Source organism: Prionailurus bengalensis, chromosome D2 (genome assembly GCF_016509475.1).
Source record: "Prionailurus bengalensis isolate Pbe53 chromosome D2, Fcat_Pben_1.1_paternal_pri, whole genome shotgun sequence".
Lineage (NCBI taxonomy): Eukaryota > Metazoa > Chordata > Mammalia > Carnivora > Felidae > Prionailurus > Prionailurus bengalensis.
The window spans coordinates 80,375,060-80,394,436 of record NC_057351.1 but is presented as its reverse complement, the minus strand read 5'-3'; the positions used below and the strand labels follow the sequence as shown (position 1 = coordinate 80,394,436).

Genomic DNA, 19,377 nt, shown 5'->3' with positions numbered 1-19,377 from the left:
GCTCCTCTACGAGGAAAAAAAAAAAAGTGTCAGATGTATGTAACCTTTTTGAACTCTTAAATTATGAAAGTACTATGTGGAAGCCTTTTTCTCAGTAACCAAGAGTTCATTTTCTACTTTCTAGATCACAGCTTTTTGTTGTTGTTCCGAAACGGATTCTCAGGGGCCTTAAAATCCATCCATCTTTGACTGTTGATTTCATAACTAATGTCTGACAACGCATTTAATTGTGGGGCTCCCCCCCCCAAGATTAGATTGCGGTCATGTTATTAAAAAAGAAACTTTCGAATAAGATGCTAAAGGCATGTTTCAGAAGTAACATCGCCTTTTCTGAATCCATGCTAATGAATATGCATGTATGTAAACAGAAGCCCTTCTTGAAATGGGGGAGGGGAAAGGTCAAAATAAGGCAGACGGGGGTCCAAGCCTACCTCCTCACTCACCAGCAGTATGACCTCAGGGAAGTCAGTAAGTCTTTGAACCTCAGTTTCCTTCATCTGTAAAATGGGAATATGACTAGTATCTCTCCAAAGGGGCTGCTCTGAGGATTAATGATGCTTATCAATGGCTTAGCCCAGTGCCAGGCACTCTAGTGAGTCATGGAGAAACATTCGTTGCTGTGATTGTTATTTTTATGACACTTTTTTGTGTCTGTCAACATCCATGTTGGGACACCAGAAGTTGAACCTGATGATTAAATAGGATCAGATGGGGGGCGCCTGGGTGGCTCAGTCGGTTGGGAGTCCGACTTCAGCCAGGTCACGATCTCGCGGCCCATGAGTTCGAGCCCTGCGTCGGACTCTGTGCTGACAGCTCAGAGCCTGGAGCCTGTTTCAGATTCTGTGTCTCCCTCTCTCTCTGCCCCTCCCCCGTTCATGCTCGGTCTCTCTCTGTCTCAAAAATAAATAAAACATTAAAAAAATAATAAAATAAAATAAAAAATAAATAGGATCAGATGGGAAGAAATCATGGAGCGTATTGAAAAATTAGCATTTCAGGACGATGTTCTATAATGGTAACACAGAGTGATACCAATTGGTAAGAGGCATTTATTCCGTACATTTACTGGAATGTATTAAAACATACGTTCTCTGTATCTTAATGTTCTTTTCGTATTGAAAAACACCGTTACATACAGTAATAAAAATAAACTGAGAGGTTTGTAAGACAAAAGCCAGTTTGCAACATTTAAAAAATATTGTGGTAAAATGTACATAAAATTTACCATCTTATCCATTTTTCAAGTGTATTGTCCAGTGGCATTAAACACATTCACAGTGTTTCCTAACCCACCGGCGTCACCCATTTCCAGAACTTTTTTCAGCACTTCGACCAGAAACTCTGTGTCCATTATACAATAGTTCCCTCCCCTGAGCCCTTCTAATTTCTATTCTATGCTGTCTGTGAGTTCGCCTATTCTAGATAGCTCATGTAAGTGGGATAATACAGTATTTATCCTTTGGGGTCCGGTTTATTTCACTTAGCATAATGTCATCAAGGTTCGTCCACATTACAGCAGGTGGTCAGAACTTCATTCCTTTTTAAGGCTGAATAATATTCCATGTCATGTATATAACCATGTATTTTTTTTATCCATTCATTCTTGGGGGGACATTTGGGTTATTCCCACCTTTCGGCTATTGTGAATAATTCAATGAACACTGGTGTACAAAAAATTTGGGGGGACCTTGCTTTTCATTCTTTTGTGTTTACACCTAGACCTGGAAAGTGATGGCTCAGATAGTAATTCGACACTACTTTTTGAGAAACTACCAAACTGTTTTCCACAGGGGCTGCACCAATTTGCATTCCCACTAGCAGTGCACGAGTTTTCTAATTTCTCCACATCTTTACTGACACTTGTTGTTATTTTTTATAACAGCCGTCCCAACAGACACGAAACGGTATATACTGTGGTTTTGATTTGCATTTCCCTGATGATCAGTGACGCTGAGCATCTTTTCACGTGCTCATAGGTCATTTGCACGTCTTCCTTTCGAGAAATGGCATTTTCGGTTTTTGCCCATTTCTGAACTGGGCTGAGTTTTGGGGTTGTTTACGGAAGATTAAATCACAGTTGGAGTTTGAGGGGCACTTGGGTGGCTCAGTGGGTTGGAGCCACCGACTCTTGATTTCTGCTCAGGTCACGATCCCAGAATCGCGGGATTGAGCCCCCATGAGGGTCAGTTGAGTGTGGAGCCTGCTTTAAGATTCCTCCTCGACGCCTCCCAACCCCACTCGCGGGCACACCCTCCCTCGCTCAAATTAAAAGAAACAGTCGGAGTTTGAGATAACTCACGTGTCGAGGGTAAATGGGTTTAATATTTTTAAATACAGGGTGTCAAATTGAAGTGAAAAATAATTTTTGGCTCTGATGCCTTCTTTTTATTTTATTTTATTTTATTTTTTATTTTATTTATTTTTTATTTTTTTATCTTTATTTTTGAGAGAGGAAGAGAGTGCAAGTAGAGGAACAGAGAGAGAGAGAGACACAGAATCCGAAGCAGGCTCCAGGCTCTGAGCTGTCAGCACAGAGCCTCACACGGGGCTTGAACTCACGAACCCCGAGTTCATGACCTGAGCTAAAGTCAGACGCTTAACCGACTGAGCCACCCAGGCGCCCCTGATGCCTTCTTTTTAAACATTCTCAAAACAAGGAGAGTGAGGTCGAATTCCTAAATTAGGTCGAACTCCTGTTAAGACAATAAAGTTGAACAAGTGATACGAAAAACCAGCTGACTTTTTGTGGTTTCTGGGTGAGAACAGAGGGCCACTCAGAACCAAGGATCATCTGTGAAATAAGCTAGCTGAAAATCTTTAGTTATGGTTCTTTACAGTTTATGCCTAAGAAACAAAATCACCTCCCGGCGGCCCAGGAGCCTGGCGGAGGGCTGGTCGGATGGTCAAGAACTCCGCCAGGCCCCATGACCTTGAGGCGAAGCCGCTGAGCCTCTAGAGGAAGGCCCGGACCGACCATGTTTGTGACGACCTGGGGTCGCCAGAAGATGGAGACAACCGGGAGTGCACGTCTGGGAGTTTGTTTTTTTTTTTTTTTTGCCTGAACTGCGGACTCAGGAGCCACGGTGGCTGGCCTGGGCGAGGCCTATTCGGGCCGTGTAATAAAGGCGCATCGGACATCTTCGTTACCGAGCCAGCGGGTGTGAAAGGCCGGCTCCCCATCTGGGAGGTCTTTCACCGAGTTTTAAGACCTTATTGTTTGATGATGAAACAATCATCGGGAGTCAAGGCCCCCCCGCACGGCCGGTGGCACAAGCCACATCTGGGTGCACTTTAGCAAACCAGCCGTGGGCACCCACCCCCTGCTGCGGGCCGAAGCAGGGGTTTTAAAAATGTGAATAGATGGACAGGCCTCGGGCAGCTCTCTCGGGGACGCGGAAAAGGTTTCTGCGGCGCCGTGGCCCTGCTCCCGGCCTCCGGGCTTTACCTCGAGTTTCCTTCGCTTCGTGGCGTGTGGCGCTCTCCCGGGACGCCAGGGGCCAAACCGAGCGACTGGGCTCCCAGAATGGCCTCTCCTGCGGCCTGCAAAGGCCCGACCTCACACCCCTCTCCTCCTGCCTATCCTGCTCAACATCTCAATCCAGTTCGTAACATCTCAATATAGTTTTAAACATCGACCCCGGGGCTCAATTCAGCCTCCACGGGGAGCTTCTTGGACGGCGCGCGGCGGCCTCCGGGAGGGAAGAGTCTGAGGGGCTCTGGGGCGCAGGGGGACGATCCGTTCCAACCCGAAGCCGCCAACCCCCTTCGCAAACCGGGTTCCAATCCCGCGGGTCACAGGCCTTGAATTTAATCTAGGTGCGGCCGGCGCGCGGCCTGATCCCCGGGTTCGGTGTCCAGAGTCTAACCTCGCGGCGTCGGGGCGTCTCGCGCGCCTCCTCCTCCCCCCCCCCCCCCCCCCCCCGCCTCAGGCCGCAGAGCGTCTCCGTCCCGCGAGGCCGGGAGCTCCCACCCAAAGCGAGGCTTTAAAAATAGCCCAGGCAAGATCCAGGCAACAGGAAGGAACATTTTTTTTTTTTTAATGTGTAAAAAATGTTTTGCTTCGTGTAGGGAACACAACCGCTGCAAGTTCCAGCACACAGGGCCCCTCCCGCGCACCCACTGCCTCTCCGGCGAGGCGCGGGCACGGTCTCCCGGATCCGGATTTGGGGAGCGCAAGTGCCCCCTGTGGCCGGCCCGCGCCTGACCCCGCGGGCCTGAGGAGGCAGAAGCAGCCGGCGCGGGGCCCAGGAGGAAGTTGGAGCCGCGGGGCCGGGAAGGGGGCAGGTCGGCGCCGCGGGCCAGGCGGGGACCCGATGGGGCCAGGGCCACCCCGGGGCGCTGCGCCCAGGCCGGCCTGGGCTCGCGTTCCCCCACGTGGCCGGCCGCCCGGGGCCCCACGTGGAAGGGGCGGAGGAGGAAGGAGAGCAGAGGGGAGGGCCGGACTCCCGGCCGCCGCGGCGGGACCCCCGCCCCCGCCGCCGAGGCCCCAGGGCTTCGCCAGGGCCTCCCGGGCGGGGCCGGGCCGGGGAGTGCCCGCCGCGCCCGGCCCCCTCGCCCTCCCGCCGCGCCTGTGTGCACTTTCGCGGAGCCACTAATCCCCCGAGAGAGCCGATTTGTAGTGAGGAGTATCTGTAGGGGGCGAGGCCGGCCCATGTGGGGTTGTGTCATTGGTTTGCAAAGAGAGACCCCGCCTTTGCCCAAAAAAAAAAAAAAAAGAAAAAAAAAAAAAAAAAAAAAAAAAAAAAGGAGCGAGGAGTGAGCGAGCGGCGACCCTCACCTCGCCTCCCGCCTCGCTCCTGCGCAGCCGGCGGGCACCGGGAGACGCGGCCGGCGCCGCTTCTTTCCCTTTCCCTTTCTCTCCGTTTTCCTCCTCCTTCCCGGGAGGAGAAAACAAATAAAGAAGAGCAAATAGCCGGGAGGCGCTCGGCATCCAGGACGCTCCCTCCCCCGATCCAAGTTGGAATTAGCATCCTCTTGGGGGTGAGCGCGGCGCGGGGCGAGCGCGGGCCGGGGACCCCCAGCGCAGCCCCCTCCCGGCGAGCGGGCGCGGGGCTGGGACTGGGGTGGGGAGCATCGGGAGCCGGGTGGGCGGAGGAAGGGGGTGGGGTGGGTGGGGAAGTAGGAAGAGGCTCGGCGGCGAGGGGAGGAGGAGGAAGGGAAGGGAAGGGGAGGGGTAGGGTGGGGAGGGGAGAGACAGGGAAGGGAGGGGAGGGAAGGGCGGGAGGGGGAGGGGCGGGGAGCTGGAGAGATTAAGTTTTTGTGTGTGTGTCCCTGTGTGCGTGTGTCATTTTAAGGTGGCCCGGGAGCGGCCCAGAGAAGCCGGCGGCGGCCCGAGGAGCGAGGGACCGAGCCGGGAGCCATGCCGCGCTGAGGGGGGGGCCGCACAGCCGCCGCCACCGCCACCGCCGCCGGGTGGGGTGGGAGGGGCGGGAGCCGCCGCCACCGCCGCCGCCGCCGCCTCCCGGGTGGGCGCCCTTCGCCGTGGACGCCGGCGGCCCGGGACGAGGTAAGCGGGGCCCCGGGGGAGGGCTGGGACCGCTGCCGCCCCCGCCTCACCTGCGGCCGCGGGCTGGGGGCGCCGCGCCCGCGCCTCACTGCGCCACTGGGGGGTGGGGGGGGGAGGAGGAGGAGGAGGGCGAAGGACACGGAGCCGGCATCCGAGGACATCTTTGGTCTGCGCCCCCGTGTCCCCGCTCGGCGCCCGGGGGTGGGAGCCGGCCTGGAGGTCCCTGCCTGCCGCCCCCCGCCGCCGATCGCGCCCGCCGGCTGCCGTTTGCGCCAGGATTTTTGTTGTTGTGATGAGAGTTGATGAATGCGAAGTAGGCGGTCACCTTCCTTCCCATCAGGATTGGAAAAAAAAAAAAAGAAAAAAGAAATCCCGAGCGCGGCGGCGTCCGGAGGGCAGCGGCGGCGGCGGCGGCGGCGTCTCGGCGACGGTTTCCTAGGCGCCCCCGGCTCCTGCTCCCCGAGGCCGGTGGGTGCGCGCGCGGGGGCCGCCCGCGACCCAGGCCGAGCGCGCGGCGCGCCGCGGGGACAATACGGCCGGATCCCCCGGGACCGGGAGTCCGAGCGCGCGGGGCCTTACGCTTTGCGGGGCGGGGGCGGGCGGTAGAGCGGGGGTCCGCGGGGAAACCGGGGCGCGCGCGGCTCGGGGCCCCCAGGGGAGCGGCCCCTGCTGGCCGGGGATCCCGCGCGGCGCCCCGGGAGCGCAAGTGAAAGAAGGGAAAGGAGGCGAAGTGGAACCCTTTTGTTTTGCCGGCCCCGCATTGTTGGCTCCTCCGGGCAGCCGGGCCACATCTGCCGCCGCCGCCGCCGCCGCCACCACTGCCGCGCCGGGCTTGGCCCGCCAAAGTCGCAGCGGGGCGGGGGCTCGGGGCTGGCCGGGCGGCGGGCGCGGGCGGGGGCCGAGCGGCCCGGGCATTTCCTCTGCCCGTCCGCGCTCCCGCGGGCACCACTTCCTCCTCGCCCGCCGCCGCCGCCGCCTGCTGCGAGCCCGGTCCGCCCGCCTCCCCCTCCCGGGCTGCACTTTTCGGGTGGGGCGAAGCAAAAGGAAAAAGTTTCGCAGGAGGGGCTGGCGAGGGCGCGCCCCGGGCGGCGGGGACCGGGTGCTGCGCAGCGACTGCCGGGCCGCCGCGGTCGCCTCTTCCTCCTCGTCCTCGGCGGCGCAGGACTGACCCGCGCGGCCGAGGGGAAGCGCCTTTCTTTCTCTCCCTCCCGCTCTGCCCAGCGCTCCGGGGCAAGTTGGGCAGAGGCGCGCAGGAGCCGGGGCGCGCCTGGGCCTTTCTCCAGCGGGAGGCCGGGTGGCGTAGCTGGTTGCCCGCAGCCCACGCAGCGTCCTGGTGCTCGGAGGCCGCGGGCCCCGGAGCTCGGCTCGGTCACCGCCGGCCGCGGCGAGACGCACACGCGCGCACACACACCCTCCGGTGGCTCGGCCGCGGCGGATGGTCACGGACACGGAGCGTGCGTGTGCGCGCGAGTGTGTGGGGTGCCCCCTTCTCCCGACCCCGAGTACTTTTTCCGGAGGCAGCCCCAAGCGGCAGTTGGCTCCAGGGGTCCCCATGTTTAGTGTTTTGCAGGGGAAAGGAGGAATTTTTCGTAGAAATACCCGCTCGCTCTGCGTCCTTGGGGTGGAGGCTGCTGGCAGTGGCCTACGTCGTCAGGCCGGGCTCACTTGCCCTCTCCAGGGTAAACAGATCTTTCTGGATTTTTTCCCACCTTTTTTCTTTAAAGATTGGAGATCAGGTTAAGTTCTTAGAGAGTCAGATGTGAGTGGCTTGAAGGGTAGACAAGAGAATTGTATTCTATAAATATGCATTGGGAATTTAAAATGCTAAGTGCCTTATTTGCAATTCTGTTGGATATTCTAGAGACTGGTATATTTTTATCTGACATGGATAATTTGGAGGGGACGTATATTTTGGTTAGTTTACAAAGCGATTCTGCCTCCCGACTTTGGCGAAATAGACTAGACTCTTCCTGCTCTTTCAAAGAAGATTCTCTACCAAGTGCTTGGGTTCAAAGACAAGTTTAAAAATTACCTCGTGTTCAGTCCCTAAGACTGCTGTTCTTTCTGCCTCTAGGGCTCCCAGAGTAGAACTAGTTAGTTTTCGTGTACTTCGGAGAATTCCTCTGTTTTGAAAAAAAATTTTTAAATCCTTTACATTTTGAAGTAATGGTACTTCGAAGGATCTCGTGCCTATAATCATTTGATTTCAAAGAGTACTTCTTACAGCAATTATAAAGTGATATTCAAAATGCTAATTGAACACTTTAAGTCAGAGCGGCTTTAATATTGAAACATTTTTTTTCTTTCTTTTTCTTTTTCTTTTTTTTTTTTTTTTTTGGTAAAGTAACGGGGGACTATGTCCTAGAGTTGAAACACCAAAAATGCTTTTGTCTGCCATCAGATTCCTGAACTGCTGTGACACTCTCCTGTAAAAAACAACAACAACAACAAAAACCAAACAACAACAACAACAAAAAACCCTGGTGCCCTTTTTATTGCCCCCAAAAGAAAAGTTAATGAGGTGGTAGGTTTCAGGCAAAAAAGCAGGCCCTCTTTCTTGCAAAATATGCTTACAGTTGCCATTGAAGTTGTATGTTAGCCGTGAATGCACTTGCCTTTAATGAAGCCAGTTTAATCGTTCACACTTGATCAAGTATAACAGGACCAAACAAAGGAAATAAGCCAGCATATTTCTGTAGAGCGTTGAGGGGTTTAGTGTCAGTGTTGATGTCGGGTCACCCCCTCCCCCCACTCTGCCCCCAGTACGAGGGAGTGAGGGTTGAAGGCAAAGGGAATTTATGGCACTGATTGGTTTTCTGTGCCCCCGGGGTAGGGGACCCCAGTTTGTCCCTGTAGAAAGCAGTTATTAGAGGGAATTTTAAAATCTTGGCCTTGGAGCTTGTTTTGAACCTGACAAGGTGCTTTTTTGTTTAATCCCGTTTCCTGTTTGGGAAGATACAGCTAAGGGGGAGTACGTCCTCTCCCTCGTTTCTAAGTGTACCTTAATAAGGCTGAGTGGAGGGTGGGTGGCTGTGTAGTTGAGCTCCAAGCCCTGTGTTATTTACGACTTCACTTGGGATCTTTTGAAATTGGCCCTTGAATGGGTGTTTTCCTGGGGGAGGGGCAGGGTGAATTACCTTTTCTCAACAGTGATTTTTAAAAATACCTCTTTGTCCCTAAAATGTATTTCTTTGCTAGGCACAAGTTGCAACTTATGTCTGGGACTTAGTCATCAACTCAAGGAAGAAATATTTGCCAAGTGTCTTCTTCAGGTTGGGAAAGTAAAAAAGTCCGGCTGCTTAAAAACACTGTGCTCGTTGTAAAAATACACCAGTGACATACTTTGTGAGATATTTTGGCCTTTTAAGACTCAGGGCACACCTGTTCCTGTCCCTGCAGAGTTTGCTTTCCTTGGCATTGTTAATCTGGTCGTGTACACAAGATGAAACAGGAAAACTTGGCTATCTGTATAATTATTAACCAGCCAATCAGTTGCCCTTTCAGGGAATAATCAATAACTTTACTCTTGACTTTTCAAACTCTGAAAAGAAACTGTATTTTTAAGTCTGAAAAGTGTTTTGAAGAGAGATGAAACCAACAGCCACCACCACAACAAACAAACAAAACTCCAAATCAACCTGCAACTCTTTCGGTGTCCTGAGTAGCCAGCTACAAGGTCAATAAATGATGAGTAAAGAAAATAGGTACCTAACAAGCAGTGCTCTGGGTTGGAAAAGGATATTGTTGCCAACTGTTTAAATACTAAAGCAAAGGGAGCTCCGCCTGGCTCACACCATTTGAAATCCTTGAGACTCACTGATTAAAAACAAAAAGAGCCTCCATCTCGGGAACAGCCCCTCCTTGAGATCCAGCCCCCGAATGCCATTTGCTCACAGTCCTTTTCCGTCGCGAATCACCCCCCTTTGCATTTAATGCTTTTCCCTAAATGGAAAAAAGTTAAAGAGTTTATAGCAACGGTGGAATGGCCACCCCAGTTGTCATTTTTTTTACCACTGTCATTTCAGTACAGAAGGAGTGTCGTCATAACGTATGTGAGTGCCGCCTGGGTCCCTCCGCATAATCTTTGTGCCAGTGACAAGCAGTGGGCTAAGTGTCCCAAGTCCCTGGTACAGGCCACAGATGATAGATACAGGTATATATATTCATAAAATACGCGATCAGAAAAGGAAATGTGTCTGTTGGGCAGGGCACGACCCAGGCACTGTTCCCACTGTCTGGCTGGTCGTTCCATTACAGAGGCTGGAACCCATTTCTGTAGTAATTAAAACGTGGGAGTGCAGTTTGACCCTTGGAAGAACGGTACGAGTGTTTAACAGAAGTGACACCTTATAGTGAAATATCGGGGGGCCTTACTCCTTCAAGATCTTCCTGTGACGCTGAGGCATGCTCCTGTGGACTATGATGACTTCTAGTAGGCACATGGAAATGCTGGAATGGATACGCTCCGAGGCTGTGCTGCCTGGGCAGATATCAGTTTTCTCCCTTACAGCTGGTGAGCATGTCCTAATTCACACCGCTGAAGTTAAAGCCACAGCACCCCGGGAAAGGACGGAGGGTGCAAGCAAGGCTTCTCCCCACGTACAATCTTTGGAAGTTAATTTTTTTTTTCAAGTCTGTGTTTGATGGAATATATATCAAAGACGAATGAAAGGGGTGTGTGTGTGTGTGTGTGTGTGTGTGTGTGTTTTAAATCCTATCTCTGGATTTGGAAAATTATACTTAATAATTGCTAAAACCTTCAGAACCATGTTGAAGGTGTTCAGTGGTTTCTTTTGATCATGATTTAATGGATGGTATCCAGAAGCCATCAATGTGACTCGAATGATACTCACAAAATTAATGTTTGGGCAGAATCTGTAGTTTGCTTTTAGCTATCATTATTGATGTTTAAAGCCTGAGTTTATGGCTGCACTTGGGCATTCAGGACTTCCCCAGTGAAAAGAAGGACTTTGCACATTGTGCAAAAAAGGGGGGGGGGATTCACAAATGAATACAGAATGTACAATAGGGAGAGAGCTAGGCCATTGTTCGTGTGGAATGTTGACCATGGAAGCCAAGGGGCACTTTGGGCCTTCATTCTTCCAACTGCCCGAGAATACAGAAACTTCAGGAGCGGCCAGCAGGATGGGAACCAGAGAGGCACAGTCATCTGTCTTTGCCTGGCATGGAAATCTGGGCCGCTGGTTTACCCCCTTTGCGGAGTTTTCTTAGAAGATGGTCTCTTCTGGACTGCTGGGGAACTTTGTGCTCTCTTCTCCGTGATCTTTGTGTGTGTGTGTGTCAAGATTGTAAAAGCAGATAGAAGCGTTCTTCAAAGCGGAGTGTGGAAAAACAAACTTTTTCTCCCTGGAGCGCGAGTTTTGAGGAATCCTTTTCACCCCTTAACCAGAAATTGAGACATTGTAAGTGGCAGGAAGCTGTTGTGTTTATTTTTTTATTACTCCTCGCGCTGAAGTCGTTTTTTACGCTATTTGTAGTGTTTGGAAAGTACCGCTAAAGTGAGTGAGTGTTGGGTCTGTGTGTTTGCCTGTACAGCTGCTGCCATTTCTGAGAACGCCCCTCTGTATTGTATCTTCCCTCCCCATTCACAAAGGTCTCCTGCTTCCATGTGGGAGCTGGGGTTGCAGAAGGGAGCCAAATCTGTAGTTGAAATGGCAGGCATTATCCTGTGCCCTTTCTCTGTGTCCCCTCCCCCACGGGGAATCCGCGTAGACATTGACCACCGCTGGGGGCTGATGCCTGTTCTGATTTTATCAAGGTATATACTTGGCTAGAACTTAGGGGCCAGCTGACCTTCCCATGTGTATCTTAGCCTGTCCCTCCTTGAGTGAATGCTTGACAGATGATCTACCTGAACTGTTTCGGCAACTGAATTTAACAGATGGTTGCCTCAAGTTGGCTTCATGTTCACCAAAATTCTGATACAACGGTTGGGTCCTTATTCATGGGGCAAGTGATGGCTTTTGACTTTATGGAGAACTGTGACTCCTATCCTAGAGAGTAACAGAGCCATTATTTCTCCCGGTGGTGTTGAGAGGACGTTAATCCTCACTAGCTGCTGTTGTCTGAACTTGGTGGGCAGGTCTTTGGTGGTGGTTTTCTGGAGGTCCAGAGAAGTCTGGGGGTGGGGAGTGGAGGTGGGGGAGGGCAGTGCTCTTCATCCTTGTAGTTCTTAAAATCTTCCCCATTTGTAAAATGCAAAAACAAACAAAAAACCCAAACACACACACACACACACACACCCTTCGTGTTGTTGCTTTAACTCCCTTCAAAAGCGATCTATTGATCAGCAGAAATGTGCTTTTTGCAATAACACAAATCCTTACTTATGACTTGAAAGACAACTGTTACTGGCCTGAAGATTGATTGGAGATGGTGGCAATATTTCTGTCCCTCATCCCAGCTTACGTTGTGGCAGGGACTTGGAAGGGACTTTTTAGAAGATGTGGAACATAGATGGTGGGCCAGTGGATCTTCCTGCAGCGTGGGGGCTAGCCAAGGGCTTGTAAACTCGCTGCTGTGCTCCAGCCGTGCCTGAAGTCTGGCCTCCAGCAATCTGTCCGAGCCCAGGACAAACAAAAACTTCATTATGGAGTCAAGGAATCCCAGGAAGTTTCTTTGGAAGGAACCCTAGACCAAGACCACAGAGGTCAACTCCTCTGGCCTAGTGGGATTTCCCCCCACCAAGTACGGCAATTTAAAAAGCCTACCTAATTGTTAAGGCCTACCAAACAGCCAGTTGATTGGTGTCAATGACCCAAATCAACCTGGAAGTGGTAGTATTGTACCTGCCCCAGGATTGGGGGGGTGGGGGGGGAGGGAGGAAGAGCCCGTGAAGTTCCTTGGCTGCAGGGGGCTTGAGGCCAGGAAAGGGTTTGTGCACCTTTCCTGTTGAATGAACTCTGCCTGGGACTTTATTCTTTTGCTGATGGATGGCTTTAGTGGGGGAGGCCTAGAAGCACAGACACAGTTCAATCACAGTCAGTGTGCGTTCAGGTGGGCCTTGGGGGCGGGGTAGGGGTAGTGCCCACATGCTCATTTGGATGGTGGAGAGCTGAGTGAGCCAGCAGGGAGGGTTTTGGGGGGGGGGGCGGTTCTTAACACCCTGGCCTGGAATGGTTGAGGGGACTGGGAGTGTTCTGCACGGTGGGGGTGGGGGTGGGGGTGGGGGTGGGGGGTGGGGAGGACAGCCTCCCTTGTTCACATGGGCTTGCTTTGCTGGGAGGGTTGGAGTCCTGATGATGCTAGGGAAGCCTTGCCGCAGCAGCTGCCAGGCCCGGCGGAGTGCATGGGCCGAGCTTGGCTGACCACTGCGTGCAGTTTTGGGGATAGGTGGGGCAAGGCTTTCCAAGCACCGGAGACCACGAGGGCAGCCTTCACCTGGGGGGTACTTGCCCTAATGAACTGGGCGGGCTTGGGGAGGGATGCTGCGTTTTCTTCCCGGTGGGGGTGACAAGTATTTGTCAAGTTTTCTTCTGTGCCTTCTCCAGACGTGGAACTGTGGTCTGCACCGCTGGTCGATTGCGCCATCCGCCCATCAGGGACTGGATGGAGCGGGAGGCCCAGCGTGGATGCCAAGTGGGAAGGACGTGTCTATCCAGGAGCACTCAGGGACGTACCTTCTCTTTCTCAGCGCTTTCTGGTTATGGGCTAGAAGTCACTCCAGGAGGGCAATGAATAAAGAGTGCGTTTTGCTGCACAGATATCAATATGCACATATAAGTGCCTACAAGTAAAATCTCAGAATGTTTTTGATCTTAAAAACATTTCACAGTCATTAATCTTCACGACGCTCCTGCGGGCCAGGTAAACAGAACCATTCCTATTTTATGCGACGGAGGAACAGTGACTCGCCTCCCCCAACTCGTAAAGAGGCTGGCGTCGGTCTCTCGCCGTAGCGCGCGGGTTTGGGGGCCCCGGGAACCCCGACGATCCGTCCAGACTGACCGCCGGGCGACTTCCGGTCTCCTGCTTGACCTTCGGAAGGCGGGAGGGCGAAGTGGGGCCCCGGCCAAGGCCGGCCGCCGAACCTGGCCGCGCTCTACCTGGAGGGGGCGGGGCCTGGCCGCGCCTCCCCGCGGGCGCGCGGACGGCCGGGGTGCCCTGTCCTGCTGGCGTCTGCGGGTCCGGGGTGCCAGGACCTCCAGACCTGGGGCCCGCGGGCCTGCGGGCTCCCGGCGGGGGGCACCTGAGGCTCCGCCTCCCCCCCCCCCCCCCGCCGGCCCGCGTCCGCGTCGGTCCCTCCCCTCCCCCTCGGGGGGCCCGCATACCTGTCCTCTCCCCGCCCCCCCACCTTGACGCCGCCGGAAGCACCCCTCCCCAGGCGCTGGTCTTTTCACTTGTAAATGGCAGCCGTTTCCCGCTTGGGGGAAGTGATCCAGAGGTGCTAGGAATGGCCCCTGCCCCCCCCCCCCACCGGTGCCCACTTCCTCCTTCCTCCCCCCAGCTCCCCGGCCATTGTGCGGGGCTCGACCCCGGGCGGCGGGGGTCCGGCACACCCGCCGGGTTGGCCGCGCCCCTCCAGGTCCCGGGGCTGGACGGGGAGAGAGCCACGAGACCCCAAGGGACCCGGAGGGGGGCCCCGAACCCGCGCCCGAGGCCCGGAGCTGAACCAGAAACCTCGCTGGACCCCGTGCCGGAGCCACCCCACCCCCCCCAGTGATCGCGGATGGAGCAGACGGTAAACGGCCGCATCCTCACGACGTGGCCGGCTTGGCCTCCCGTCCCCAGGGCGGTGCGGGGGCCGCCGCTTCCCCTGCCCCCGTCCACAGCCTGGGTGTTCTCGGGCTAGCGACGGCGCGGTCGTGGGTGCGCCCGGAAGCTGCGAGGGCTCCCCGGGCCTTCGTCACCGTCCACCTCCAGAACCGGCGACCTCACGCCGATTCACTCCCCGCGGCTCTTCCCCAACGCGGGCGGCCTGGCGGGCCGGCGAGCGTAGAGTCGTGACCATCGGGGGCTTTGCCGCGTTGCGCCGGTCTTCTCCTTGGCGGAGGAATTTCTGTGTGTTTTTTCTCTTCGCTGTCGTCGCGGGCTTAATTTGATACCCCGATCCACCCAGGCCTTTTAGGTAGTACTCGTGTTTTGGTTAAGGTAACAGAATAACTACCATTTTTTGAGCAATTACTTAGTATCTTTGCCAGCCCCTCCCTTGGTCCATGTTGCACTTGATTTTCACGGCGAGGTGGGGTGGTGGCGGGGCGAGGTCGGGTGGTGGCGGGCCCAGGAAGCGCTGGGGTGATTTGCCCATCCCCCCCTACCCCAAGTAGCAGAGCTGGGATTTGAACCAGTCCGTTGGCAGTGGGGTTCGAGCCGGATTCCCTGGCAGAGGAGGAACCCTGCCTACCGTTTGAGCCTCACGGGTCACCCTGAGAGCAGAGGGGAGGTGAAAATTCCAGGCTCACCCCCAAAATGTGGCATGTCCTCCCCGGGATTCAAATGGCTTCTCAGAAACCATCCTCTTTCTCCAGGGTTGACTTCCAGATCACACGGGGCTATGGAAAATCTGGCTTGTTTTCATTTCCGTCTTTGATCACTGATCTTTTGTTAGGATCTCACGATCTAATGCCAAGGAGGAATTTCTAGATGGTTTCCTGGACCAGGCCTGTTTTAAATTCCCTACACTCTTCTGGGTTAATGAACAGCATGGCTCCTGTTGAGAAGCCTCAGGCAGGCCCCAGCAGACAGGGGCTCCCGGTGGATGCGTGGGGAGAGGTCCGTCCCTCTGGATCACAGACTCTGCCCAGGCGGAGGACAGACCTCCGGAAGGACCTCAAGAGCCAGGCACAGTTCTGTTGCGCTAGCCACGTGCTTTCAGTTACCCTCATACCCTCTTCGAGGTAGCGGTGATGGTGGTCGCTGTCTTACCAGTGAAGAAACCGAGGGTCGGGAAGGTTAAGTAACCAAGACAACCGGAAGTTTAGTTAGTTCCCAGTCCATCTAGAGCTGGTCTTTCTGATGGATTGAGACTTTCAGGTTTTGATTGGGATTTGGGTACAGTTGGGGATGGCTTTGCCACGCTAGCCAAATTAGACCCCTTCTGTGCTCCTGACCTCATTTTCCCCTTTGCTTCCATCTGAGTGTCTGATGTAACCAACCACCCTCTCCCCCCTCCAACACACACACACACACACACACACACACACACACACACACACACACAGGGATTATGTGGGTAGCTTTCACAGTGCTCAGGGTTTTTGTGTGTGTGTGTGTGGTAACATTGGATTTGGTGGCCAGGTATCACTTTATCAGACTCAAATTTCCAAGTTTGTGGTCTAGGGTAGTGATCTTAGTTTTTTTTTTAAGACCGGCCCCCCTTCTTCCTGGTGTGTGCCCCTTTCTAAGAGAGGGGCTGGAGGTGGGTGGGATGTCCCCTTCCCTCACTCTGGCTGCTGCTCTCTTCACCACGATTCATTATGCACTCCTTACAATAGGAGTTGATTCCTATGTTCGACACGGGGGAATCTGGGAAAAGAGACCGGGAATGTGGGGAGGATTTCACCTAATTGGAATGGGCTGTTTGCACCATTCCTGTAAAAACCGGCCAGAAACTTGATTCTGCTGGGTAAACCTCCTTTGGGTTGCTGCCCTGCGTTTGTGTTGGCCTTAGAAAGGAATTTGAATTCATCCTCCTGAACAAAAGGAGCAGCTTTCTTTTCAGAGAGTCGATCAGAGAATTGAAAGGGAAAGGCACAAGGCTGGGTGTGTCCCGAGATCTGGAGAGGAGCCTGCTTGGGTGGTTAACTCACCTGAAAGGCACCCAGAGCAGGTGACGCGAGAGCCCTGACCTTGGCTTCCTTTAGGGAAAGGTCCCCACGAGGTGGAGATTTTCCTGAAAAACAGGCTTTCCTTTACTTACAAGATTCCCTTCCTGCCCTGCAGTGCTGCTGTTCCTTTCGTGAACACGTGTGTGCTTGGGAGTTCACTGATGTCTTTGCTGGTGCCCCAAGGCCGCAGTGGGGCGTGCGGGTGGTCGGGGGGGCTCGGCGTACATACACCCCCTCTCATTCGGCCTTTGGATGGCTGAGGGACGGGGAGAGGGGTGAGCCCCGGTGTGCTGGCTCAGCTCCAGCCTAGGTAATGGTCTGTATTCTCTCTCTTTGAAGTCCCCTGTGCGGTTTGCAAACTGCAGATCTCCATCGTGCTCCCCTGCCTGCAGAAGACTGGTGTGTGGTAGGCTCCTGTGGGGCAGGAGAAGAGAGAAGCTTCCTCCCGGCCCACGCTGCCTGGAGAGTGGAAGGGGCTGGGTCTTAAGGCATCTGTGCGCAGACACGCGGGGACGTCCCTCGGATTGGTCAGCCTTTGCTTGCAAGGTTTTGATGGGAGCCGGGGGTCACAGGTGGCTTCAGAACCGGCCTTTGGATCTGTGGTGTAGAAGGTCTGTGTCCCCTGTCCTGTTCTGCCAGGGATCCCTGGCTCTGCAGAAAGGCCCCTCCAGCAGGACACGAGGAGGGCGATCTGATGAGTGCCCCCCGCCTGCCCGTATTGGTGCCCTGGTGAGCACACCCCGAGTTTCTGAGACCCGATTTTTCTCTGCCTTGGCCTCTCCGCAGACTTCTGTTTATTGTTCTGTTCCTCCAAGATGCTCATTGCTCCTCAGTCAGGACTGCGGATTTTTATTTTTTTCAAACACACATCCTTTCTTCTCATTTCTCCACTAAGCCTGGGATTAAGAATGTGGCTTCAGCTGACAAAAGCCAGGAGATTTCAGAGTTAAAGTTGGAATTCTATCTGTAATGATGTCTTCCTGAGTATTTAAGGAGGACTTTGAACCGTGGGTAATTTTTTTTTTTTCCCTTCCTAAACTGGCCAGATGTGCTCCAAGGAGTGGGCAGAGAAAGCAGTTCCACAGGATGTGAGTTTTCTTTGTGATAATTGTGAGCTTTGCCTTATTTGAGGCCCCTGTGTCCCGGGGGCACGGAGGGAGAGGCTTGTGACTGGCCCTTGTTTGGGTCACGTTCTTAGTGTGTGTGTCGCACAGGCCTGAGGTCTTCGAGGTCCCCCGCAACCCCTACCCCAGCTCAGCAAAACCACTTGAAACGCACTTTGCAAGTATAAATCTAGTTCTTGAAAATGTTTCTCCCCAAGGGAGATTAAAAAGTTGGGTTTTGTTTGGGTTTTTGTAATTCCTTTCATCATGTGGGGCCGGGGGTGTGCAGGCGGGCTGGGGAGGGGGGCGGGGGGCGGGGGGTAGGTGGGCGGTGACCAGCCTTGTCTGGGGGAAAGGGGTGGGGCCAGTGCAGGGACCACATTTTGGCCCTTCCCCATGGCTGGGAGTTTTACATCCTGGTGGTTATTGGGCGAGGCTCCAGGGTCAGATCCAAAAGCTTTGCCCTGGGCCATCCCAGCAGCCCACTTTGGAGCACTGGGTGCCCCGTGTTCTCTGTGTGTTGACTTTGGCGAGGGAGAGGAGAGGTCCCACGGAGAGACTGTGAATGTCTTCCTTCCCAGACTGACGAGGGGCCCAAGGAAGGCCGCCCTCGGCCTCACAGACCTTGCAAGAGGCAACCAGATAGATTCCTGCTCACAGATGGAGAAGAGGCATCGCACCGGACAGACTGTTCGAGAAAAGTGTGGCAAAGGAAGTTGGAAAAGTTGCTGGACTGCATTTGGGCTTTACTGAGGCCTTGGAGAGGGCTTCCTTTTCTGAATCTAAAATGCGGGTAAGAATTACAAAGTGCTTAGAACAGGCCTGACACGTTGTAGGCATTTCTACAAAATAAGACAGGTCAGCCACTTTTGCTCCCAGCGGGCATGTCCGCATTGGAACAGGTTTCCTTGTGTGTCCCTCACACCATCTGCGTGGAGATCAGAGAATCTTGACCTCGGCAGTGGAAAGAGGGGTTCCCCTCGGGTGTTGGGGGACAGGAAGAGAAGGCTCCCTGGGCCTTGATTGCTTTGGGCATGCAGGGCGAGGGATGGGGCCTGTTGGTCCCACGTGGTGAGCCGAGTCCAAAGGGAATGGGCCCGGTGTGAACGGGAGGTTTTTTACCCTTTGCACGAAAAGGAAGGATGAATGTTAGGGAGGCTGGTGACGGGACCAGGTGAGATTGGAGTGAATAGTGTTCGAGGGTGGGAGATCCGAATCCTGGTGCCGTCGGGGAATCTAGGGAGTACGCGGTGCACAGAGCAGGGGAGGGGGGGTGGCGGCTGGTCAGGTTAGGGAGCAGCCCATCTGTGGGTTCCTGGGGCCAAAGGGATGACCCCAAAACCATTCAGATTGTCTTTAGACCTGAGTGTTATTCTGGATGCAGTCACTCTGGGGAATGCCCCGGGAAACACTTGCTTTCTACGTAAGAGCTAATTTCTCTTACCAGAGAAGGAGAGAAGAGTAGTGGTTGCGTGCTGCCTACCTCTGCCTGAGGACGGGCCACACGGGGGCCACCGGCTCCAGCCGCCCTGGACGGGTGGGGCCCACTGGAGAGGCCGCCCAGTGTTTCAGTTCATCACCACTGAACGCTCTGCACCCTCTCTGCTGAGTTAACAGCACCGCGCCAGTGACTTGCCTGGCCACATTCCCGGGGGAGTCTGTGTAGAAGAAGTTACTAGCACTACACCTGCCCCTTCCCCGCAGGCGTTTCTCTTCACATGCTCCCATCTGAGCTCCAGGTCCTGAGCCGGCAGTGGAAGGGCTGGGGTCTCTCCCCGAGAATGGCTTGTTGGGTTTGCCTTTCCGGCACGTGGTGGACGCTTGGTCAGTAGCCGCCCTGGGGACGGGCCCAGGTCCAGCCGGGTGGCCAGTTGGCTGCGTGTGTTCCCAGCCATCCCCCTGGAATAAGGGGATGGTTCTTGCTCGTCTCCTCCCAGGGCATTCATTCATTCACTCATTGGGGACTGACTGGGTGCCCGCT

The 19,377-nt window shown here is 54.5% G+C and overlaps 1 protein-coding gene across 4 annotated transcripts in view; it reads left to right on the top strand.

The window, feature by feature from the left end:
- The first annotated feature begins 4,766 nt into the window (after positions 1 to 4,766).
- CTBP2 (C-terminal binding protein 2) overlaps positions 4,767 to 19,377 on the top strand; it is a 161,891-nt gene continuing 147,280 nt past the window's right edge. Inside the window, exons 1-2 of one of the 4 annotated variants that reach the window (XM_043597813.1) lie at positions 4,767 to 4,980; positions 5,295 to 5,506. The gene's annotated coding sequence lies outside the window, so the exon portion shown is untranslated. Of the gene's footprint in view, positions 4,981 to 5,210; positions 5,507 to 5,870; positions 5,975 to 17,833; positions 18,190 to 19,377 lie in introns of those variants that run through there. The other 3 variants (XM_043597816.1, XM_043597815.1, XM_043597814.1) reach the window with 3 other exon arrangements.